Source organism: Suricata suricatta, chromosome 6 (assembly GCF_006229205.1).
Source record: "Suricata suricatta isolate VVHF042 chromosome 6, meerkat_22Aug2017_6uvM2_HiC, whole genome shotgun sequence".
NCBI classification, from domain to species: Eukaryota; Metazoa; Chordata; class Mammalia; order Carnivora; family Herpestidae; genus Suricata; species Suricata suricatta.
In genome coordinates, this window is record NC_043705.1 from 18,555,906 (window position 1) to 18,582,338 (window position 26,433).

The 26,433-nt window shown below is 38.5% G+C and overlaps 1 pseudogene; it reads right to left on the reverse strand.

Moving 5' to 3' along the window:
- Positions 1-234: 234 nt before the first annotated feature.
- On the reverse strand, positions 235-26,099 carry LOC115293365 (annotated as a pseudogene).
- Positions 26,100-26,433: the final 334 nt, after the last annotated feature.

Sequence of the window (26,433 nt, forward strand, 5' to 3'; positions counted from 1 at the left end):
TGTTGTTTTATTTTGTTTGTTTGTTTGTTTGTTTGTTCGACTGGGTACGGTATACTTTATTGATGGTGCATGACAAGGTAGGGCACCCCGAACCCTTCATCTTCTTCAGGGGATCTGGGATGGAAACTGTGTAGAGGTCAGGAGATCCTCAGTGTGTTGTGGGATGAATTGGGGCCAGGTCTCCCCAAACTGGGGCTGAGGGGCTCTCACTGGGGCTGGTGATCCATGGGAATCTTACTCCTTGGAAGTCAAGTGAACCATGAGGTCTACCACCCAGGTGCCGGGGTCAAATTCTTATCATACCAGGAAATGAGCTTGACGAAGTGGTCACTGAGGGCAATGGCAGCCACAGCATTAAAGGTGGAAGAATCAGGGTCACTGTTAAAGTAGCAGGAGACAACCTGGTCCTCAGTGTAGCCCAGGATGCCTTTGAAGGGACCTTCTGATTTCTGCTTCACCATCATCTTCATATCATCATATTTGACAGCTTTATCCAGCAGAGCAGATCCATGACTGAAACGTTGGTGGAGAAAACACAAGAGGCCATGCCAGTAAGCTTCCCATTCAGCTCAAGGATGACCTTGCCTACAGACTTAGTGGCACCAGTATTAGCAGGGATGATGTTCTGAGCAGCCCCTTGGCCATCATGCCACAGCTTCCCAGAGGGGTTGTCCATGGTCTTCTGGGTGGAGTGATGGCATGGACTATTGTCATGACTCCCTCTAAGATACCAAAGTTGTCACAGATGACCTTGGCCAGAGGAGCCAAGCAGTTGGTGGTGCAGAAGGCATTCCTGACCATCTTGAGGGAATGGTCTTACTTCTCATGGTTCACGTCCTTTACAAACATAAGGGCATCAGCTGAAGAGGCAAAGATGATGACCCTCTTGGCCTCACCCTCCAAGTGAGTCCCAGTCTTCTCCATAGAGGTGAAGACCCCAGTGGACTCCATGGCATACCCAACACCAGCATCACACCACTTGTTGCTGGCAGGCTCTGACTCCTGGGAGATGGAGATGGGTTCCACGGATGACAAGTTTCCCATTCTCAAGCTTCACTGTGTGTGGAATTTGCCATGGGTAGAATCATACTGGATCACACAGACAATGTAGCTGACGCCGACGAAGGGGTCACTGCTGGTGACAGTTTCTGCTGTGCCAGAGTTAAAAGCAGCCCTGGTGACCTGGCACCAAATATGGCCAAATCCACTTAGCATGACCTTCACCACTATGTCTTGTGGATGCAGCTGGCACCGCACCAGAAGACGCACCCATCTATCAAATAAGGGGCAGAAAGTCTGATTTTGTGAGTGTAGTTATACTCAGTGGTGTGGTACTTAATATTTAACAACCTTCTCCTGTGGGCCAATGTGGGCTGTGCCAGAACACTTTCCCCCCTTTAAGACAAAGATGTTCAGCTTTCATTGCTATCATTTTGCCTGTTGTTACTGACAAAGCCTAAGTTTTTTCAACAATGCATTCACTAGGACATTTTCCAGCTTTGAAGAACCCCTTAACCAAGTAAAATTTAATTTGAAATTAGAAATGAGGTCAACGATGTTACTCTACTAAAACAGTGGTTAAGTCCATAGAACGTTTTTTTTAAGTCCCTGGAATTTTAGACACTCAAACTGAAATCCTATTAAATCCTGGAAGACATGATTCTGAGCTTGACACTTAACCTCTGTAAACCATTTTTCTGTATCTCTAAAATGAACATAATAGGAGGCCTGCCTTATGGTTTCATAAAAACTAAACTAAATAATCCATGAAATGTATATCCTGTAATTACTATATGAGCATCAGACACAGACAAAAAAAAAAAAAAAAGAAACACTCAAATTCCGCTAGCTACTCATATTCTTTGAGAAGAACCAGAGTATTTACAGTTATAAACTTCCAAACTAATAGTCTCTCTGGTGTAAAAATGAATTCGCTCTCCTGAGTTATTTATAGTGGCACTTTAAATTTATTTTAAAAAATGAACAAGTACATTTAATTTAAAATTAATAAGACCATTATTGTGTGTTCATTAAAATTTCATGTGAATACTGGAAGCGTTTATAAGGTATGCAGTGGACTCATTATATAGAAAGACAGTAATTAAGCCTTAATAAATGAAATTTGAAATAATCATTTACAAAAATACATTATTGAATTTGAGACCTCTCATTTTTAAATCTATCTATACTATCTACTAGAGGCAAAGTAAGAAATTATATGTTTTGTGAATATTTAAACAAATAGAATTAATTTTAGGAACAGATGACAAAGAGTAAGTCAGAAACTAACTCCTGCCTGCTAGAAAACCATGTTGCCGTCAGGACATTCTTCTGATTTTCTTTTCTGCATCTTCTCCGTTTTTAATAATCAAGGTCATAACTTAATGATGTCAGTAGTGCCTCCTCTTTCTTCCTGCAACACTGACAAAAAAACGGCAGGTTTGTTCATGTGTTGTCACAAAGGTCAGCATGTAATTGGCATCGCTAATAATACCTGTGTGATTTAATTTGATCTGCAGACAGTTTCTCTGGTTTTCCTTTTTTTCCCCTTATTTGTTATTTTGCAAGGGAATGACAGTGTCTGATTTCACTTCTTTAAAACATTTGGTCACTTGAATAGCTAAATCATAAATTTCAAGAAGGCATCATGAATATTTCATTTACAATTTTTTTCCCCAGCTGCTAGCACAGTGCCTGGAATGTAACTAGGGTGGATTTAATAAAGTTTTCTCAAGCAAATGAATGAATGAATGAATGGGCGAATGAATGAATAAACACATGAATAAATGAATAAAGAAAATAGTGCAAAAATGTCTTCAGAAATTACTAGAGTTGTTCAGAGGAGTGCTTTCTCACCTCCTTTGTAAGCCTCTTTATTTTTTCTTTATAGTACCTCTTATAGTGTGAAAATACATGTTATATGATTATTTGATTAATGATTACCCCTCCCACTAGATTATTCTACTTACAGTAATACTCCCAACTTCGAGGACAGGAATAAGCACATAGTCAGCATTCAGTAATCACTGATCAAGGAATGAATGCCTCCCGTACAGGCAGAGCCATTAAAAGATACCAAAGCCCTGCTTTAAGATCCTATGCCCAACTTTATGTGATAAGAAAACTCTGCACTCAATAGCAAGTCTAGGGGTGCCTGGATGGCTCAGTTGGTTAAGCGTCAGACTCTTGATTTCAGCTCAGGTCATGATCTCACAGTTCATGAATTTAAGTGTTAGACTCCATACTAAGAGTGCAGAGCCTGTTTAGGATTCTCTCTCTCCCTCTCTCTGTTTACCGCTCCCCCAATCTCACTCCCATGTGCTCTCTCTCTTAAAATAAACTTTTTTTAAAGCATATTTAATGATATTTTTTTATTTTTTAATGTTTATTTATTCTTGAGAGAAAGAGAGAGAGCATGAGCAGGGGAGAAGCAGAGAGAGAGGGAGACACAGATTCTGAAGCAGGCTCCAGTCTCTGAGCTGTCAGCCCAGAGCCTGATGCAGGGTGATAATATTTATTATACACTGGCATATGCCCCAAGATTTTCAGTTGTCCTTTACACATGAGAAGTCTTTAGAGATAGAGTTTCATCTCATTTTCTCTGAATAAGTATGACATGCAAACCAGCATTTGTAACCCACGTTTAAAATATGTAATATATATTCTAAAGGCATCTTGGTGGCTCAGTTGGCTAAGTGTCTGACTCCCGATTTTGGCTCAGGTCATGATTTCATGATTTGGGAGTTTGATCTGCATGAGGCTCTGCACTGACAATGTAGAGCCTAGTTGGGATTCTCTCTCTCTCCCTCTCTATCTGCTCCTCCCCCACTCCTCACTCTCATTCTCTCTCTGAAACAAATAAACTTTAAAAAATTTAATAAAATATGTAACATATTCTAAAATATACAACATATTATAAATTATATTATTTTAATTTTTTAGCATTTTACTTTTGAGAGACAGAGACATGGAGCAAGCAGGGGAGGGGCAGAGAGAGAGGGAGACACAGAATCCAAAGCAGGCCCCGGGCTCTGAGCTGTCAGCACAGAGCCTGACGCAGGGCTTGAACCCACAAACTGAGAGATCATGACCTGAGCCGAAATCGGATGCCCAACCTACTGAGCCACCCAGCGCCCCTAAATTGTATTATTTTAAATGCTCTCTTTCTCACCAGCCAAGTAAGCTCCAGTTATTGGTCCAACTGTTTTATCTTGCTTTTGAAGGAGGGACTAATATTATAAAACAAAACACATATCAGGTCAGGTCTCAGTGTGCACCACAAAGTTGTCTGTAATTTGTGGTCCATATGAAACTAAAATATATCCAATATATAGCCCTATACATGGTCAATGTAACCTTTGGGTCTCTGTTTATTCCTCGAGGGAAAATGCTGTGGAAGCCTCCCCATACACAAACCAGCAGGCTTCCTCACACACTTCTCTCTCTCTTTTCAAAGGTGAAATTATTTTTAACCTGAACATGAAGGAGTCTCTTATATAAATGTAAATTAACACAATATAAAGCGGCAGTAGCATTAATAATAGCCACCAATTATTGAAGGTCTATTACCTTCCTAGCAGCACACTAAATCCCTATTCCTTACAGCAATTCCTCACACCAGCACTGACAGTAAGCATAAGGCTCATTTTAATATTTTTCTCAAGATTATACAGTTAACAAGGGGCACAGCTGGTATTTGAACCCAAGGCCGTAAGAATACAGCAGAGGATCTCAGCTGTGATGCCGCTGCAATTTTAGGCCAAATAATTCTCGGTGTGAGTGAGGTGCCCTGTGCTTCTACCCAATAAATGCTAGGGAATCTCCCTGCCAGTCATGACAACCAAAAATGTCTCCAGATGTTGTCAGACATCCCTTAGGAGGTCAAATCTCCCCCACTCCCTACCCTTCAAAGCCCCACCCATCTCAAGCCATCATTCCCCGCCCCCCACCCCCACTGAGGACCACTAGAACACGATGCAGCTTCTTTACCATCATTAGGGAATGAAGGGAAAAGCCTAAGAGCCCAGCATTCAAATTAACCGATTTTAGTATTTACTAAAATTGTAAAAACCAGTTATACACTCATATGGCAATTTCACGGAGGAAACTTCTACCTTGACCAAGTATCCTAGGTCAATCAAACTTTATTACAAGGAAGGCATTATTTATTTGCTTAGGCATTGTTTGGGGTTGCTTCAATTTTAGAAAAGTAAAGGAACAAAATAAACAAAAACAGAAATATATCAATGTTTTCATTTGTAAGTTACATACATTTAAGGAATTCAAGCAGTTTCATGGAATTAAATCTATGAGTTAAAAATGAGAAACAGGATTCCATTTCTAGTTTATTTTCCAGTGATTTTTTTTTTTTTTCTGAAACGGGGTTGACCCTGAAATAAAAGTCATGATGTTGTTTCTTCGGTCACATTATCTTCTCTCATTTTTATCTGAAATCCAGAGGATCAAAATTCCAACTGGTTTTTCTAACTGAAGAAACAATTAAAATGACACCTTGGAATTCTGAACAGCAGTTGCTGAAGAATAATTGCAAAAATGAATTGTTTACTCATGTTTTAAAAAACAACAACAAATATAACCTTTGTTTCTCACACACAGTATTACACTGCTGGGTTTTGTTTTTACATCTGTTTTTGGCACTCGTGGTTTCAGGTTTCACTTTCTATTTAAAGATGGATAGTACCGCACATTTACTTTAAGCTACAACTCTGTCACTCCGTATCAGAAATGAAGTAAATTTACCTGCTAACAGTAGTTACCAGCTTTTTTGTTCCTAGAGAAGACTGTTTACTTATTCTCCTGCTCAATAAAACAAGCAAGATGTAAACATCTTATACCTCAACAACACCAAGATTGATATAACACTCCTCTAGAGCCAATGACCCTTAAACATTAAATATTGGGGCACTTCACGAGGCTCAGTTGATTAAGCGTCCAACTCCTGGTTTTGGCTCAAGACACGATCTCACAGTTCATGAGTTCAAGCCCTGCATTGGACTCCGCACTGACAATGCAATGCCTGCTTGGGATTCTCTTTCTCCCTCTCTCGTTCTCTCTGCCCCTCCCCTGCTCACACCTGGGTTCATATGCTCCCTCGCTCTCTCTCTCTTTCAAAATAAATAAATATACAAACTTTAAAAAAATATTTAGGGAATTAAATATCAATAACAGACTTTTGCTTTCAACATGATGAAGTAACTGGTATCAGTGAGCCCTTCTGAGAAAATAACTGTAAAACTGGACTTTCTCTCTCTCTCTCTCTCTCTCTCTCTCTCTCTCTCTCTCTATCTATCTATCTATATGAGGCAACTATTTTCAGAAACCGGACAATAGGCAGCCAGCTGAGAAATGGAGAACAGGAGAAACTGGCTCCGCATTTATCACAGTTTTCCGCCTACGAGCACCACTGGACAGTGCACAGAGGAGGAGACCCCAAGCACAGGCTGGGGAGGCAAGACCATCTGAGTTGAGGAGAAAAAGGGGCTATTTGGGTCTGCAGAAACAACAGACTTTATAAGAAAGAGTTGCAAAAAAAGGAGAAAGTAGCACAAATCCAAGGGCCCAGCTGTCAGTGTGAGAGCTTGCCTCAGGGCCTTGGCTGAGGACAGGGCTGTGTGTGGAGTAAGATTCCACAGGTAAAGCAGTGCAGATCAAGACAGGAGTCCTGGCGAAGCCAAGGGCAGGAATGTCACCAACCGCATCTGTCATACTGCTGAGCTCGTAAAAGGCCACACCTTACAACTCAGGACTAGGCCCTAGACTGAAAGCCATGACCCAGGACCAAGGACGAAAACTAAAATAAGCCTCCAACGAAGCCCACCAGGCACAAGAGGATCCACTAATAACTCCCTGCCAAAAGAAGAAAAAGAGAAAAAACACCAATATATAAAGGAATACAATATATTCTGGTGGCAGGAAGAGTAAGGAATTCTAAATGTGTATAAACCTATCAACAGAGCTCAAAAATACAAAAAGAAAAAATGGACAGACTCAAATCCCAAACATTGGTGGCCACATTTTAAATAATTAACATATCACAAAATGCAGACTTGAGGTGCTCATTTGAGTTTTGATAATTATGTATGTCTACTCCCATAAGTGCCACAAATATACCCACCAAAAAAAAAAAAAAAAAGCTATGGCACATTTTTGTCACCTCAAAAATTTCCTATCTCACTGTGGTTTATTTATTTAATCAAATAACTACCTCAGTCCCCAAAGCCCACTCTGATTCCTTTACCATAGATCAGTTTTGTCTCTGGAGTTCATGTAAATAGAATCATATAGCATGTATTCTTTCTGTGTCCAGGTTTGCTTGCAGATAGAATGACTAAACAGCAAGCTTCAAGCACCTTGTCCCACACATTCATAGCTTTGTTGCTATATACCTTCCCTGTGGGAACATATCACAGCTTGTTTATCCATATTCTTTATGAAGGACTTTTGGGTTGTACCCACATTTTTGTATCCAGTTTTCACCCATTATGAACAAGGGCACTATAACCATTCTTTTACAAGCCTTCCTGTGCATATGTTTTTATTTCTCTTGAAAAAATACCTAAGAATGAGATTGCTAGGTCGTAGGAGATTTATGTTTAACTTTATAAGAAACTGCCAAATATCGTTCCAAAGTTGTGGCATTGCTTTAATCTTCCATAAAAGAAGGTCAAAGAATTTCATGAGCTCCACATGTTCACCGATATTTGGCACTTTTATATAGAGATACAGTTACAGACACAGAGATAGATATATAGAAGTAAATATGTTGTTGTTAGCTTTATAGGTATCGGGGTTTTTTTGCTATTATAATAAACATGAAATGGTATCTCACTGTGGTTTGAATTTTTTATTTTCTTGATGAGAAATGATGATAAACATAATGTGTTTAATGAATGGTCATATATCATCTTCTGTGAAGTGTCTATTGAAACAATTTGCACATTTTTAAAATCTGGGACATTCATGCTCCTATTAATTGAATTTACAGTGTTCCTTGTATTTTTTTAGACAACCTAAATGTATGTGTTATGACTATTTCTCCCAGTTTCTGGCTTTTATATTAGTTTTATATTTTATATTTATTTATTTATTTCATGATGTCTTTTGATGAAACTCACTTATTCCATAATTTCATTGAAAGTTTGTGCTTTTTATGCATCAAAGGAATCTTTGACTCCACCAGTGTCCCAAAGATAGTCTCTCTTATTTTCTTTTCTTTTTCTACCATAAGCTTTATGGCTCTGCTTTAACTTTTCAGTATATTAACCATCACAAATTATTTTATTTATTTTTAACTGAAGTGTAGTTAACATATACCGTTACATTAGTTTCCGGTACACAATACAGTGATTCAACAAGTCCAATCCATTGCCCAGGGTTATCAAGATAAGTGTGCTCGTAATCCCCTTTCACTAATTTCCTCTTCTTCCAGACACCCTGCCTCTGGCAACCACCAGTTCCTTCTCTGAATTTAAGAATCTGTTTCTTTGTCTTTTTTCTTCATTCATTTGATTTGTTTCTTAAATTCCACATATAATTAAAATTATATGGCATTTGTCCTTCTCTGATTTATTTCACTTAGCATTATACCTTCTGTCTCCATCGATGTTGCAAATGGCAAGATTTCATTCTTTTCTATGCTTGAGTAGTATTCCATTGTGTGTATGTACCATATCTTCTTTATCCACTCATCTGTAAATGGACACATGGGTTGCTTCCATGGTTTGGCTATTGTATATATGCTATAATAAACAAAGGGGTGCACATATCTTTTTGAATTAGTGTTTTTATTGTCTTTGGGTAAATACCCAATAGTAGAATTACTGGATCATATGGTAATTCTACCTTTAATTTTTTGAGGAACCTCCATACTTGCTTTCCACACTGGCTGCACCAATTTGCATTCCCAACAGTGCACGAGGGTTCCTTTCTCTCCACATCCTTGCCAACACTTGTCATTTTTTTGTCTTTGATTCAAACCATTTTGACAAGTGGAAGGTGATACCTCATTGTGGTTCTGATTTGCATTTTTCTGATGGTTAGTGATGCTGAGTATCTTTTCAGTGTCTGTTGGCCATCTGTATATCTTTTTGGAAAAATGTCTATTCAGATCCTATGCTCAGTTTTTAATCAGGCTGTTTGGTTTTCTGGTGTTGAGCTGTATAAGTTCTTTATATATTTTGAATATTAACCTCTTATCAGATATATCATCTGCAAATATCTTCTCCCATACAGGAGGCTGCTTTGTCATTTGGTAATTGGTTTCCTTTGCTGTGCAAAAGCTTTTGCTTTTTGTGCAGTCCAAGTAGTTTACTTTTGCTTTTGTTTCCCCTGCCTGAGGAGATACATCTAGAAAAATGTTGCTAAAACTGATGTCAAAGAAGTTACTGCCTACGTTTTCTTCTAGGAGTTTTATGGTTTCAGGTCTCACATTTAGGTCTTTGATCTATTTTGAGTTTATTTTTGCGTATGGTGTCAGAAAGTGGCCCAGTTTTATTCTTTTTGCATGTAAATATCCAACATCATAAATTATTTTTCTGTGAAAATTTAAGATACAGGTCAAAGTTTCTCTTTCTCACTGACATCCAGATATTCCAGTTATATTTTTTTAAAAAAAAAGACTTTGCTTTGGGGGAACCTGGATTGCTCAGTTGGCTGAGTATCTGACTCTTGACCCCAGCTCAGGTCTTGATCTCAGAGTTGCGATTTCAAGCCCCATGCTGGGTTCCATGCCCAGTGTGGAGCCTACTTAAAAAACAAAAAAAGACTTTGATTTTTCATTGATTTAACTCAACATTTTGATCAAAGATCTATTAGCTATGTATGGATTTGCACACACAGTCATACTGTTCTATTTCTTGACTTACTTTTCTGTTTCACTGCCTTATTATTCTATCCTCATTTATATAGAAATTTGTATTTGTATATATTATTATATACATATATGGAAATATGTGTATACATCATATACATATATTTTCTTGACTCTCTATTCTCTGCTATTAATCTATTAATCTGAACATACTTAAGACGCATTGTCTTACTTCCTATGGATTTATAGTTGATCTTAAGGCCAAGTACTGTTCAGTCCTCCAACTTTGTTCTTTTTTGGGATTGCTTGGGCTGATCTACATCATTTTCATTTCCATATGTATTTTAGAAACACCTTATTTATTTCTTCAAAATATCCTTCTGGGATTTTGATAGAAATTGGATCTGTAGATCAGTTGAAATACAAAAGAGAACTTAACAATATGACTCCTCCGATTCATGAAGAGGATAGTATATTTAGGACTTCTGTAATATCTCTCAGCTATGTTTCATAGTTTTCCATGGAGATAGTTTGCATAACTTTCATTAGATCCACTCCTTAGGATTTGATGTTTTTAAATACAATTATGAGGGCATTGATTTTTAACTTAATTTACAAATGGTTTGCTGAAAGTATATAGAAATGTAATTGATTTATATGCTAATATTATATTCTTGATCTTTCAAAATATCCTTTTTAGTCATCTTTCTTATAAATAGCACAGAGGTTTCTAGACTACAATCATATCATCCTCAAATAATGACAGTTTTATTTTTTGTTTTCCAATGTGTACTTTTTTCATCTTGTTTTTCTACCCTATTGAATTGGTATGGACTTCTAGAAGAAGTTGAATACAAATAGCGAGAACAGATATTTTTGTCTTTTTCCAAAATTTAAGGGAAAAGAATTAATATTTCAACATTAAGTATGATATTAGCCATAGATTTCTCACAGATGCCTTTTATTGCATTAAGGCACTTCCCTTCTATTATTTGATAGAGGTGATGTCATGAAGCAGTATCAAATTCTATTATATGCCCATTTTTGTATATATAATGAAAGACCACACAAATTTTTTTATTTTATTTTGTTAATAAGATGAAGTATAATGCTTGATATTCAAATGGAAAATCAAGCTCATTCATTCCAGGAATGAACTCATTGGTTGCATATTACCCTTTTTATGTATTTTGTTTATTTATTTATTTATTTATCTTTATATTTATTGTTTATCTTATTTATTTAACTATTATTTATATGTATTACATATTACTATCTAGATTTGATTTGCTAAATTTTTAAAGAGAATTCTGTGTCTATATTTGTAAATATTTTGTCTGAAATTTTATTTTATTATTTTTGTCTTTGAGAAGTTTTAGTATTTAGGTTATGTTGTTCTTAAAAAAATAAAACAATAAAGAGAATTATGAAGCGTTCCACTATTTTTTCTGAAAGAGCTTCTATATACTGTAATTATATCTTTTAAAAATATTTGGTAGGAGGTACCTGGGTGGCTCACTCAATTAAGTGTCTCACTTCAGCTCAGGTCATGATCTCACAGTTTGTGAGCCTGATTCCCACATTGAGCTCTGCACTGAAAGCATGGAGCCTGCTTTGTATTCTCTCTCTCTCTCTCTCTCTCTCTGCACCCCCCACCTCAAAATAAATAATAAACATTTTAAGATATATTTGCTAGAATTCTCAGGGAAAGACATCAAGAATGGAGAGTTAGTTGTAGGAAGAGAGGAGGGAATTCGTCACCAAGTATTCGACTCCTTGAGTAAATACAGCACTAATCATACTTTCTATTTCTTTCTATGTTAATTTTGGCAATATATGTCTTTCCAGGAACTTGTCCATTCATCCAAATTGTAGAATTTATTGGCATAGAGTTATCCATAACATCCTATTGTTTTCATTCTAATGTCTATTGTATACATACCTACTGATGCCTTCTTCCTGATACCTGATGTTTGTAATGTGTGTGGTTCTCCTTTTTTCCCCCTTGATTAGTCTTGCTAGGGATTTAAATTTTTAATAATCTTCTTAAAAGACCAACTTTTAACTTTGTTTTTCTAACAAAGTTAAAATAACTTAAAATAAGTAGAATGATGGAAACAGCAAAGATAACAAATGGAAATCAATGACAAACAAAAGACCACAGAGAATACCTGAATAAAGCCAAATATTAATACTTTGAAAATTTTTAGAAATTGAAAAATACCTCGTAAGACTGATCTAGGAAAAAGGACAAAAATTCAAATTACCAGTATCAAGAGTATTACTACATATGCTACCAATGTTACAAAGGACCTTTAAAGGTGAATAAAATTGACAGCTAAGAAAATGGACACAAACTTCACAAATTACCAAAGTGACACAAGAATAGAGAACATTTTTAAATGCCAATATATCTGCTAAAAATTGAGTATTCACTTAAAATCTTTCCAGGTCCATATGGTGTCATTTGTGAATTCTACCAAATATTTAAGGAGAAAAAAGTTTATTCAAGTGCTTCCTCTAATGAATTCTATCAAATATTTGGGGGGGGGGGAATCCATTCTTATACATACTTGAAAAAATATAGGAGAACATAATATTTTTAACATTTTTGTGAGATTTACATAACCTTGACACCAAACCTAATGAAGATATTACAAGAAAAATAACTAGAGAAATGTATTCTCTCATGAACACAAAAATCCTCAACAAAATATTAGCAAACCCTATCTGGAAATATATTCAAAGTCTAACACAACATGACCAAGTGAGAAATATCGCAGGGATGCAAAATTAATTTACCATTTGTATAAAATGATGTCATTCACCATACTAACTGAATAAAAGGGAAATCACATGAGTGACTTCAGTATACACAGAAAATTTCTTAGCACAGTTTGGCATCCATTCATGATAAAAACCTTTTACCAAACTAGAAATATAAAGGAACTCCATAAATTAACAGACGGCACCTATTTCCTAAAAACATCTCCAGCTACCATTATCCGTAATGGTGAAACACTGAATTCTTTCTCTCTTCATATTGTGAATACCACCAGGATTTGACTTTTAACAAGTCTATGTGACATTGTACTAGAGGTCTTAGCCAAAAATTAAATCAAGAAACCCAAATGAAAATTATAAAGATTGAAAAAGAAGTAAAACTATACTTTATCCAATCTTGTGCTGTGGAATATTGGAGTACTACATTTATACTGCGGAATGCTGCCCATCAATAGAAAAACCAAACTGATTACGCATACAACATATGTAAATCGCAAAACCTTTATGATGAGTAAAGAGAAGCCAAATACAAGAGTAGGTACTACACAACTGCATTTATGTGGATTTCAAGAACAAGCAATCTATAGCAAAAGATTTTGGAAAAGTAGTTGCTTGCGGGAGAAGCATTGCTTTCTCTTTTTGGCACAAGGAAATCAGGGGTGATGGAATGTTCTTCAGTTTGATAGGGCCATTGGCTATGTGGTTGTGTGCATTTCTCAAGACTCATTACAGTACACCATTTAAGATTTATTTCACTGGATGTAACTTATCCCTCGACAAAAAATTTTAAATAAAATACCCAAAGACATCAATAAATCAGGGAAAACTCATCTATTTTGGTAGGAGTCCAGATAGCAGTTATAAAGTATCTGGAATTGTGACTTGAGAGAGAGACAAAGCAGCCTCTACAGGACTGATAACGTTCTGTGTCTCAATCTGGGTACAGTTTGTGCCAATATGTTTACTTTGTACAATTTCAAGTACACTGATGACATGGGCATTTTTTAATACATACTATAATTAGCATTTAAAATTTTTGATGCTAGTTATCACAAAAGTCCTCTCTATCAACTCCTAAGTAGAAATGCATATAGTGCGCCACTGATATAATGGGATGGAAAGAGGTTGCTGGCTGCACCATCCTATCATGCATAATAACCTCCTCGTGGAATGCTTTAACCTGTTACTATGACAGCATGCTTTGACTCTGGCATTCACAGAGAATAAATCTTTTCCACTTAATCTGTCCGGTTGCTTTGTTATTAAAGATGACAAGGAAGCAACAGCGAGCATCGCTAGAGAAATCACAGCCATATACATCTGTCACATTATAATACGGCGGGATCGGAGATCATTCAGGAGTGCCATAATTGTAATTTCAGAAAACCAAATAGTATTTATGTGATAACATCCACCTGTATCTCTTTAACTTGTATTTTCAATTCACTGCCTGTTTACATCTATTCAAAACTGAAGCACTGCCTGTCATTAAATACTATGTAAATAAGTTAGGCCTAACTGTGAAGGATCAGAAGCTAACAGGGAAACTTCCGCATCTGGGGCCAGAAGATTCTATTTTAACAACACGCATATGGTCCTTGAAGCATAGCTCAAGCATTTTGATAGACATGCCAAGATTCAACGAAGGAGACAGACTTTTACCACAGATGAAACTATCTCGCAGCGAAACAGAACAGATTAATGGAAGTGTCAGGGTTCTTTGGTTGCAATCTACAGAAATTTGTTCTGGCTAACACATGCAAAAAGAGAGAGAATTCATTGTAAATAGATTTGGGAATTGCTCATTGGATTAAGGTGAGGAAGGACAGCAAGACATCTGGGAGGCTTTGAAAGGGGCACCGATGGGAATGTGTATTGGAGACCACCTGGCCCCACATCATATCTGCTTGGGTCAATTTTCTATTCCAGCCACTGCTACAGAAGATAATTACACAGGTATAATGTGACATCCCCTGTTGTACGGGGCCTTCTCTGTCCAGAGTATGCTTGTGAGAGCCCCTTACGCACATGCACAAAACACGGAGACGTGAAGGAGTAGCAACTCTTGTGGCAATTGATGGGCCATGAGCTGCTGGTAAAACGTTACCATCTTCTACTCCCCAATTGGGTAATTTTGAGCTCCTTTTCACATGGCTCCGCAGACGGTCCCCAGCAAGATTAAATCTCAATTGCTTAGGGCAGTGATCCGCTGGAACATGAAGCTCCGAATGAACTCTCCCTCCTTCTCTGTTTTAGCCTCTCTGTCCTCTGCATCTGTTGCTCTGAACCACTTCTAAAGACATACTTCCTGCCCACAAGCCCTGTGCTAAGCTCTACTCTTCCAGGGACATATAAGCTAAAACAGAATTATAGGCAGGGCCTTGCGGCTGCCACAGGAAGTAACTTTCAAATCCATTCAGTCAGTCATTTTTGTTCCTCTGCCCATGATTCAAGTCCTGAGAGGGAGCGCACACACATGGACACGGTTGAATCCCATGCCTATCCTATGCATATGATACATACATAGTCCCTCAGAGAGGAAGAGGTAGTTTGTAGAAGGAAGGTAAGAAGGAGAGATGGAAGGAAGGAAGGAGGGAAGGAAAGAAGGAAGGAAGGAAAGGAGAGAGAGAGGAACAAAAGACGAGAAAGGTTACCCTTCTTGTAGCTTTCTGTGTGTCCAAAATATGGCATTAAAAATCTGAGAAGCAGGACACCTGGGTGGCTCAGCATCCAACTTTGGCTCAAGTCATGATCTCATGGTTCATGAGTTCAAGCCCCACATTGGGCTCTGTGCTCAAAGTGCAGAGCCTGCTTGGGATCCTCTCTTTCCCTCTCTCTCTGCCCCTCCTCCCCTTGTGCCCTTTCTTTCTCTCTCTCTCTCTAAATAAATAAACTTCTTTTAAAAAAAACACAAAAAATTGTTTTAAAAAATAAAAAACTAAAATATGTGAAGCAAGTGAAATTATTTAAATTAAATTCTTAAATTAACAGCACATAGGATATCATATTTACAATGAATTTATCTCCCTAAGCATTTGAAATTACAGGTCACTTATACTTATGTTGATTGATTAAAACTTCATCAAGAATCTGAGGATGATTAGATTAGAAGCTCATATCCCATTCACTGCTACCAGAAAGGAGCCAGGCCTCCTAGACAAGATGGAGTAAGCACATTGCAAGGTACCAATCTCACTAACTACAACTAAACATGCTGAACCAAATAGAATCAGCAATTATCAGAACCCTGTGACAGGTAGATAAGGCAGACTGCCTAAGGACCTACAGACTCCAGGAACAAGGGGGTAGTGAGTTTACTGGTGTGGTTGGGTTTTGTCTCCTTTATTTCTTGGCCTTGACACTAGAGCAGCCTACAACCTGAAACACAAAGCGATAAAGAGATGCCAAACTTAGAGGCTGCCCTTCTCCTGGTGGCTCAGTCAGTTAAGCGGCAGACTTCAGCTCAGGTCACCATCTCAGGATTCCTGAGGGGCTCTCTGCTGTCAGCACAGAGTCCAATTCAGATCCTCTGTACCCCTCTCTCTCTGGCCCTCCTTTGCTCATGCATGCACATGAGTGTACACATTCTCCCTCTCTTTCTCTATCAAAAATAAATATTTAAAAAATAATAAAAGAGAGCCTGCCATTCTCAGGTCATGATCTCACAGTTTGTGGGTTCGAGCCCTACATGGGGCTCTGTGCTCACAGCTCAGAGCCTGGAACCTGCTTCAGATTCTGTCTCTCTCTCTCTCTCTCTCTCTCTCTCTCTTTCTCTCTCTCTCTCTCTGCCCCTCCCTCACTCATGATCTATTTCTCTCTATCTAAAAAATAAAAATAAATAAACATTAAAAAAATTAAAGAGAGCCTACGCTTCCTAGCCAGAGCACGGGGAAGAACGCACCCCTTAGGACAGGCCCTTTGGACGAAACCTCCCTACAGCAGGCAAACACCGCAAAAGAAACTGCCTCTCTCTCTTCTCCCCAGTGTTGGCGGAGCAGAGCCGAGTCTCACGTGGCTGCATCACAGCCATCACGCATAGGCTGCAGTGCCCTTCCTCCTGCTCGCCTCTCCCTGGGTGCTGTGAACACTACGGGGTAGAATCCCGCCGAAAAACCTCACTACGCAGTACCTACAGAGGAGACTGAGCCCTGTCCTCTGCCCCATCCAATAGCCCATCTTGCTCTACATGATAAACAGGAACCGTGTCTACAGTCCTGGCTCGGCACCAAGGAAAGATCAGCCAAGAGGAGGCACTCCCCCTACTCCCCATCAGACCGGGGACATGGGAGATCAGAATGAGAAAAAGAGCACGCTAGGAACACAGATTTCTTCTATCTCAACATGAACTCATAACCACACCCAATGCAGCCCATGTGTGACACTGACTAGCCTCAATATACAAAAGCTTTTAAAAGTGGACTGTGGTGTGGAATAGCACTCAACTTCCAAACCCACCTGGCAGCACATGAGCAGGATAACCAAAATCATTGCACAAAAGTTTAAAAACTAAACTGCCATTGGAACTACGACCCACCTACAAAAGTAGTCCAAGTCACACTTCCTGAACCTAAACAGGTCTGTTGCCTGGTAAAATAGAATATTTAAATAGCACATAGAGTACCATAACCTAATACTTTAAAAGTCCAGAACACAATCCAAAATTCTGTGTCAGACCAAGAACCAATAAATCCTCAATTCAAATCAGAACAGAAAATCAACAGATGCCAACATGGAGATAATCCAAATGCTGGAATTATCTTACAAGAATTTTAAAGCAGTTATCATAAAAAAGCTCCATCAAGAAATTACAAACACTCGAAACAAATGGAAAAACATAAAGTTCTAGCAAAGAAATGGAAGATATGACTAAGAATCAAATAAAAATTGTAGAACTAAAAATAAACGAACTGAAATTGAAAAATTCCCTGGATGGGCTCAGGAGCAGAATGGAAATAAACAGAGGGGGCAGAAATCAGTAAACATAAAGATAGATCAATAGAAGTTATCCAATCTGAACAAAGAGAAAATAGACTAAAAATATAAAGTACAAAGTCTCAGGGCACCTGGGTGGCTCAGTAGGTTAAGAGTCTGACTTCGGCTGAGGTCATGATCCCACAGGTTAGTGGGTTCGAGCCCCATGTCAGGTTCCATGCTGACAGCTCAGAGACTGGAGCCTGCTTCTGTGTCTCCCTCTCTCTCTCTGCCTTATGGGCTCATGCTCTGTCTCTCTCTCTCTCAAAAATAGATAAACTTAAATATTAAAATAAATAAATAAATAAATAAATAAATAACTACTAAGCCTCATGAATATCAGGGAAATAATAAAAAAAAAAATCTATCGCTGAGGTCCCAGAAGGAATAAGGAAAAGATTGGGGCTAAAACAAAATTTGAAAAACTAGTGGCTGAAATATTCCCAAGTTTGAAAAATGACATAAATCTACAAAAAAAAAGAGAACAATAGTAAACAGGATAAATGCAAAGAAATCCATCCGCTGATATATCATAATAGAAATTCTGTCACCTAAAAAAATTAAGTAGAAATAAATGTAAAAGCAGCAAGAGAGAAACAGTATGTTACCTATAAGGAAGCAACAATTCGAATTCCCCCAAATATTTCTCAACAGAAGCAACAGAAGATAAAAGAAGTCGCCAAACATTTTTCAAGTGTTGAAGTAAAAGAATCCTACATCCAGGGAAAATATACAGTGAGTTTCCCAAGAAGATGGAGGAGGAGAAGGAGGAGGTGGAGGAAGAGGAGAAAAAGAGAAGAAAGGAGAAAAAGTAATATATTCGGCTCTCTGGGAAGAATCTGACTAGCTGGCCATCAGGGCCTGAATTCCCATAGTGCAAAGCTGTGGTCTTGAGGCAGAGAGAGCTGCTCCGTTCAGATGAGACACACATTCTCTATGTTCCTTGTCTGCCAGAACATCCATCTATAGCCTCTTACCCTGGGCATCTTTTTAACCATTTATTACACTTGTCTGGCTATTGCAGGCATTAGGTTTATGAAATCCAGGCTATTCATGCTAAAGTTTTCTAGAGACTCTATTAAAAGCTACACATTCCCAAAAGGAACCCATACAAATAATTCTGTATTTACATTCAAAGGTCATCAACCCATATAATACTAAAATTCCCCAGACTCCACTTTCCAAGCCCTGATTTCAACCACCTAGGGCAAACTTCTATTCGCATACATACTGAGATTACTGACTATTCATCCTTTTTTTTGTGTCAGTGTGACTTGGAAATGCATCTTGTATTGCTATATGTCTTTGCTGCATGATTCAGGAATATTCAACTTGGCTATAGAGAATAAGACAAACAAATAAGGAAGATAAATGAATCTAAACATAAAAGCAAGTACCTTGTAAAACATATTACATGTAGACAAAACAAGGGGAGTCTATATAAGAAGAATTAAGAAGGACCTAGTAGCTACCTAAATATTCATGAGGCATCCAGTAGTTTCTGGCATATAATTCACAGAATGAATGAATGAAAGAATGAATGAATGAGTGCAAGGCTCAGCCTTTCTATTACATTATACCTCTCCTTCTACCTCTAACATATTACTATTTTTTCCTTATTAGTGCATCTCTACCAGATAATAAATTTATTGGTGATAAGATCCATAAATTATGTGGTGTGCATGGCAGAAGTTAATAAGTATCTGAATGCAGGGTCACACATAAAGCAGAGACTCTCAGACTCAAGGGTACATGACAGTCACCTTGGAAACTTGTTTAAAAGGCTGATATCTAGAAGCCACTCCCAAAAGTTTTGATTCAGATCTTTATGAATGTGATATAAAAATGTACATTTTTGCCCAAACTCCCAAACTCCCACGGCTCTTGATGAAGAGTCCGGGTCCACAACATACTGGAAACTACTGAACAAGGAACGTGGAAAGGCTGGGGTAAGTGGTTATCTCTACTTCCTTTCTTATTAGGAATATTATGAAATAGATTCTCATAAACATCAGTGCAGCCTGAATGACCCTGAAGGAAAGGTGGACCTAGCTCCTTCACCTGAGGTGCTGTGATTTGGGGATGGGAATATGGGGACAGAGAGTTTACTGCTTCTGTATATGAGAGAGAGAGAGAGACCAACACAGAGAAAGAGCGCATGGGTATTTTTCTTCTTTTTCTTATTTTTTCCTCTCCCTCTCCCTCTCCCTCCCCCTCCCCCTCCCCCTCCCCCTCTGGTAATAGCTGCCAGAGCTACTACCTTCTGCCCAGCCAGCTGCCTCTTTGCTGTCATTGCCCATGGCCAGAGGAAGGGCAGGGGCAAGACTCATAGCTTAGTTCCTGAGGAAACTACCCCATGTTGCCACCCTAAGGGTTGAATCATTCTGGTTCTTGTTTGATTTCATAATATTCCTTCTCTCAACAAGCATTTATTGCATATCTAATGAAATTTAACAGCCAATGTGAAATTTTAAATTAGTATTTCAATTTTTTTAAATTGAAGTGTGACCTTTAGACAATTGCAGATTGAGGGTGCACATAAAGATCATTTGGAGATTTTTATAATTTTTTAAAATTTTTTAATGTTTTTTATTTTATTTTATTTATTTTTGAGAGACAGAGAGAGTGCGAGCAGGGGAGAGTGAGAGAGAGAGGGAGATACAGAATCCAAAGCAGGCTCCAGGCTCTGAGCTAGCTGTCAGCACAGAGCCCAACGCAGGGACCAAACCCACAAACCATGAGATCATGACCTCAGCCAAAGCCGGACGCTTAGCCAACTGAGCCACCCAGGCGCCCCTCATTTGGAGATTTTTAAGTTGGAGGTTTGAAAAAGCAGAAAGACTTTTCATGTTGAGCAATTACTTCATGTGTAGGCTTGCAGTAGTTTAAATAAGTAGCCTGTTTGATTTTCTTCACTTTTGTTTAATGGGCCTTTTCAACCCTGCTACCGTGTAACAATGGATTCAAATTCACTTACATATTCTAATCCCCAACTTTCTCAAAAATTGCCAATCTAAATGCTCAAGCTTTAACTTCTGGGACATGTAATGCCCAGTTGGAATTTGGGAAGATATATGTAATAATGAAATGTATTGATCGATTAGGAAGTACTCTCTTACATATCTGGAAATTGTTTAATTACTCTTCTGTTAAATCTGCAAGGAGTTGGATTAGAATTCCAAGCTTTCTCCAGTCATTGAAATTCAAAAAAATCCACCACTAATCAAAAGCACCATAAACATTTGTATGCTAAGTAAAGGCAATTGTCTTCTTGCACAAGCTCTTGTTTTTCCCAATTCAAAATAGCAGTTTGCAAAGAAACAAACAGCTAACCTAATGATAAAGCAGATGGAGCATTTACTGCCTCCTTACTTGACATGATATACCCAAGGCAATAATGTCTGAGTTCAGTACTAAGGGTCATTAAAATATCAATAAAAATAAAAAAACAGGTATAATTCTCTATTAACTGGCTGGACTTTACGTACTTGAATAACATAAGTGATGACTCCAACGTTTTGATTTTCCATCCAAAAAGAGAGTATGCAAAAAGAAAGATAGGTAAATATTGTAATATTATTTAAGAGTACTGAGCCAGCCAGACAGCTATAGTAAAAAATAAATACACAACTGATCTAATACAATATATTAGTTTGGGGCTATACTGGGTAATGCAAGGGAAACAAGCCCCCCACTGGGAAATATTAACCTCCTACTTGATAGGAAACACTCAAAGACAATTACACACAGACCAACATCACCTCTTTAAGGTTTAGTCAATCTTTTAAAATTGGTTTCATACTACTTTTCTCCTTTTATAGTTTGTTTGTTTGTTTGTTTAATGGTTTACTTATTTATTTATTTTAATTTAGAGAGGAGAGAGAGAGAATCTTAAGGTGGCTTCAGGCTCAGTGCACAGTCCAATGCAGGACTCAACCCCATGACCCTGGGCTCATTACCTGAGCCAAAATCAAGACTCAGATGCTCAAGTAAATGAGTGATCCGGGCACCGTCTTCTTTTATATTTAGATAAAAGCTAGGAAAATAAAAGTAAGTTTGTTTCAAATTTGCTATTAATACATGACATGAGAAGCATTTTCCTGATCTCACTACTGATTACCTAATGAACTTACTATTTTCCTCATTATACAAGAGTTTTATCTTATGAGAAGGGGTATTTGTTTTTCCAAATGTCTAAATGTCAGAAGCTTTGTAATTGGATTATTTACTTTACAAGACACATTCAGATTATTTTACATTAAAAGAATTTATACATAACCTTCCAGTCACTGGAGGCCTCTCTGGCTCCGAGATTGTGTAACATCTGACCATTACTTTAATATCTCATTTGTAAAAGTGTTGTTCTACAGAAATAAAGAGCCTAATGAGAAGACTGGATATTGTATGATTCTTATCTAGAGAAAGTGAATCCTATTACAGAAAAGACTCCAGAAAAATACATTTTAGTGTCCTCAACAAAACAGCTGGCCACCCCATTATCCTACAGGGCAGCACACCCAACCATGCCCATGGGACTTTTAGTCTCTCAAGATTAAGATTTCATAGAGAGGCTCCCGGGTGGCTCAGTCGGTTGAGCGTCCGTCCAGCTTCGGCTCAGGTCATGATCTCATGATTTGTGGGTTTGAGCCCCGCAACAGGCTCTGTGCTGATATCTAGCTCCCAGCCTGGAGCCTGTCTTCGGATTCTGTGTCTCCCTCTCTCTCTGACCCTCCCTTGCTCGCTCTCTCTCTCTCTCTCTCTCAAAAATAAATAAAACATTTTTTAAAAATTAAAAAAAAAGAATTCCTAGAAAAGATCACTACACATGTGAAGGAAATTCCCTCATGGAAATAAGCAAAACAATAGACCAAAAGAATTAAGACAAAACGGACAAGGTAGGAAGTGATAAAGTTCAATCATATATCAAGACCCACAATATGGAGGCTGCTCCAGTGGCCCAGCCCACATCACAAAATCTGTACTTAAATCGGGCTGCATTTCTGATAAAAACCTGTCAAGAAAAGCTAACATACACCAAGCACAGACTTCCAACTCAGCTTGATCTCCTTAAAGCCTTTGTCTCCTAGCCAATCATGCACTGTTTCTACACTGCCGCTTCTAAGGCTGTGTAACACTCACCCTTACCCCAGATCTCTTGGGAAGAGTGTTCCACTGCTTGTGAAGCACTGTGGTCCCCCAGCCCATGGACTATTTTCCCTCAGATAAAGAGCATCAAACTCTTTATGAAATTGTTTTAGTTTTGTCATTGTCAGTTTTGGCAGCCCAGTTGGGACCAAAAGACAGCTGCTGAAGAGTCCAGGGATGGCTCCTACATGGGTGAAGGTACCCACAGAGCCCTGTAGGTTGTCTGCCTCTTCTGGTACTCTCCCAGATCTCTGGTAAGCTTCTCTCAGATGGAGCTCAGATTATTTTTGTATTCTTCAAGTTTGCTTGTCCTGATTCTTCTGTGTGGAAAATTGGGGTGTGAGTGACTCCAGATTTTCCTGAACGAGACTTCGTGGGCCATAGTATGTGGGGTTGTGGCCAACCTCATCTACAAAGTAAGCACCTTTGGGCAGTCCTGAGAGGCCTCAGAAGCTGCGTGCAGGCAGCCAGAAACAGGAAGACTGACTGAATTAGGGAATATTATTTCAACAAGGGAAAACAATGGGTACCACTCAACCTAAGAAAACAAGATGGTGTCATTAGGCAACTTGTGGGGAAATAGGTTCTACTTATATAAATGGGTTAGAGAAAAGATTAAGGCAAAAAGCTGCCACCATGGGGCAAAAACACCGAGGTTAGCTAGCAAGATACAGCAGTAGAATCACAAGTAACTTGTTAGATGTGATAGAAGGCAATGTGAAGCCAATGTAATTAGAAGAAAAGCCAATGGGGGGTGCCTGCATGGCTCAGCCAGTTAAGCATCTGACTTCTGCTCAAATCCTGACCTTGCAGTTTATTAGTTCAAGCCCCATGTCAGGCTCTGTGCCGACAACTCAGAGCCTGCTTCAGATTCTGTGTTTCCCTCTCTCTCTGCCCCTCTCCCACTCATGCTTTTTCTCTGTCTCTCAAAAAGTCAATAAATGTTTTAAAAATTTTTAAGAAAAAGAAGAAGAAAAGCCAACATGACAAGGAAGTCAATGTGACCGAAGGGGACATGATCAGAAGTCAACATGGTTAAAAAGGCAACATAGCTAGAGGCTGTCGTGACTAAGAAGCTGGCATGACTAGAACCCAATGTGGCTAATAAGCCCACATAACTCAAGGACTGCAGAATGCCCCACAATGCCTAGCGCTCTAAAAGATAAAAAGTGCATTTGACAACAGTCTCTCCTGATTAGGTAAGAGAAAAACAAAACTGCATTAGAATTTGCTGCTGGAGAACTTTTGAGAGAATCATTATAGGAGACTCCCTATCCCTAGAACAGAAGCAATACATGTGTATAGCACTCCTTAAATTATTAATGATTATCCAGCAACACTGCCCTTGGTTTACCAAACAAAGAACATTTGACCTAAATTTTGGGGAACAAATAGGTCAAACAGTAAAGGCCATACAGAAGGTACCAATGTTCCACCTGTGGGTATTCTTACATGGTCTGTTGTCCATACATCCATTATCCCCCTGCATGCAGATCATGTGTATGAAGATGGAGACCCACGCAAAGTAAACAACAAATTTTTCAAGGAACTAAACCTCCTTATTTTCTGCCAGCCCCTTCAGCACCCCTAAATCCAGAGAACACTTAACTCCCTCCTTTGCCACTGGGAAAAATCTAACCTTTTAAAGGAACAAAAGATTCCCTCTGAGGACATCCTCACCCTGATGCAGCAACCTATTAAGATTGCCCTTATGGTGTTTACAGATACCTCGGGGAAAACTCACAAGGCTTCTTGCCTTCTGAAATCTGGGGGAAAAAACTGGGAACATACATTATACACTGGACCAGGCTCTACCCAACATTCAGAATTGCGAGCCATATTATTAGCTATAGAAACCTTTTCCCAACTTTAAACATGGTCTCCGAGATGTCAAGGAGCAAAGTCGACCCACTTACAATTTCCCCACCAGTGTTCCAGGTAATAATTAACCATGGGGAACAAATTGTTTTAAGTGGACCCAAATGTAAGGTTTTTTTGGTTTGAAATAGACCTGTTTATGAAAGGTCAAAAAAGCTCATGTTATGACTTAAAGTAATGGTTAGCTTTGTCTCCTAGTTTTCACGGGTAATTGTTAAGATAGCGTTCAAAGACTTTAGTAACCTAAAAAGTTTTGCTTGCATGATAAATCAGGATTGAGTTCTTTGGACATCCAGGTCTTTTCTTATAAGTAACGCCTGCTAACCAATTCCACCACGGGAGCTGGCCATCTAGGCCTTTTCTAAATAGGATGGGATGCTAAAGCACTGATTACTAAACAAAGTTTATCTGCTTTTGGCTTCTTAGTACAGAGAAATGAAGGGTTCGGGAGTATTATGGTAAACACGCTTTGTGCTTTATAACTTTCTGAGGTTTTTCTTTTAACAAATTTCCTAAGATTTAAATTAAGTCATTTTAATCAATTAGGCTTCTTTGGTATGTTAAGTTACTCTAACAGTACTGCCAAGCAAATAATAAGCCTTAGGTTACATTTGAGTAAAAACTAGAACTATACCAGAGATTATACGCAATTGCTAGCTTTAATATTTTTATATAAGGTCATCACTTGATATTCTGATTACTGAAGCATTATGTGCCACAGAAATAACTGAATTTCCTCGTCAGTTGTATTAGATATTTTAATCATGCCCATTTTTAAAGTATTTTTGTCATAGTTTTGTGACTCTTGATGGACCACTATTACGTCCAGGAGACATCTGATCCTTACTACTCAAGGAGACTCCGTTTCCCCTGAACACTGTCTTTCCCTTTCTTAACTCCCATATACCTACCCCAACTGAGCAATGTCCTATAGGTAGGAACACCTCTATGCCCCAATTCAGCAGGAAGAAGTCACATAAGAGAAGACCATCCATCCTCAGCAACCTTAAAGATTTTAAGGGACAAAATTGTTCAGGAGGGAATGATGTGGGAAACAAAAGCAGAAGGAAATGGCAGATAAAATTAAATGTCCTTAAAATCCACAAGGCCAAGCAGTTGTAGAACGAGTACATAATAAACACAAAACTAGATTTAAAAAAACAAAAAAGGGAGGAATTATCCATGGCTGTCTATACTACAACCTCAACCTATCTTGGATCACTCTTAAATTTTTAATCTTGACCTTCCAGGACTAATTGCGGCTGATCTACATTCTTCTAAATTAGATGAACCCTCTCATCCTGTGGTGCTAGTTCAAACTTCTCACCGGGGGTCGAGAATATGCTTGTGTTCTTTCAGACTCCCGATCTCTGTGGATACCCTCTTGGTTTGAAGCCATATCATAGCATGGTGGAGATCCCCCAATGACTCTGAATGAGCAACCACCGCTCCCAGTTTCAAGATGGACGAAGCTTCTACAAAGATTCCTCATCCTGAAGCCTCTCGATACAACGCAAGTCCTTGCCCGATAAAACATGGGGAAGCCATAAACACCCGTCTGATCAGGCTAGCGTCCTCTTACAGCACAATGGTATTGTACATAGCCCTGGTTGCATCTGACAGCCATGATCTCCATCACTGGTATTCATTAACCAGGCAAAGGTGACTCAGAGGCTTCCTAATCAGGGGGATCCTGGCTGCGGTAAGCACTATAGCCTCTGCTGCCTCTGCTGGAATTAGTCTTCACCACACTATCAAACTGCACATGTACTTAATCAATTTATGGTCAACTCCTCCATTCTAAGCTGCTCTGTGATAGAAAATTT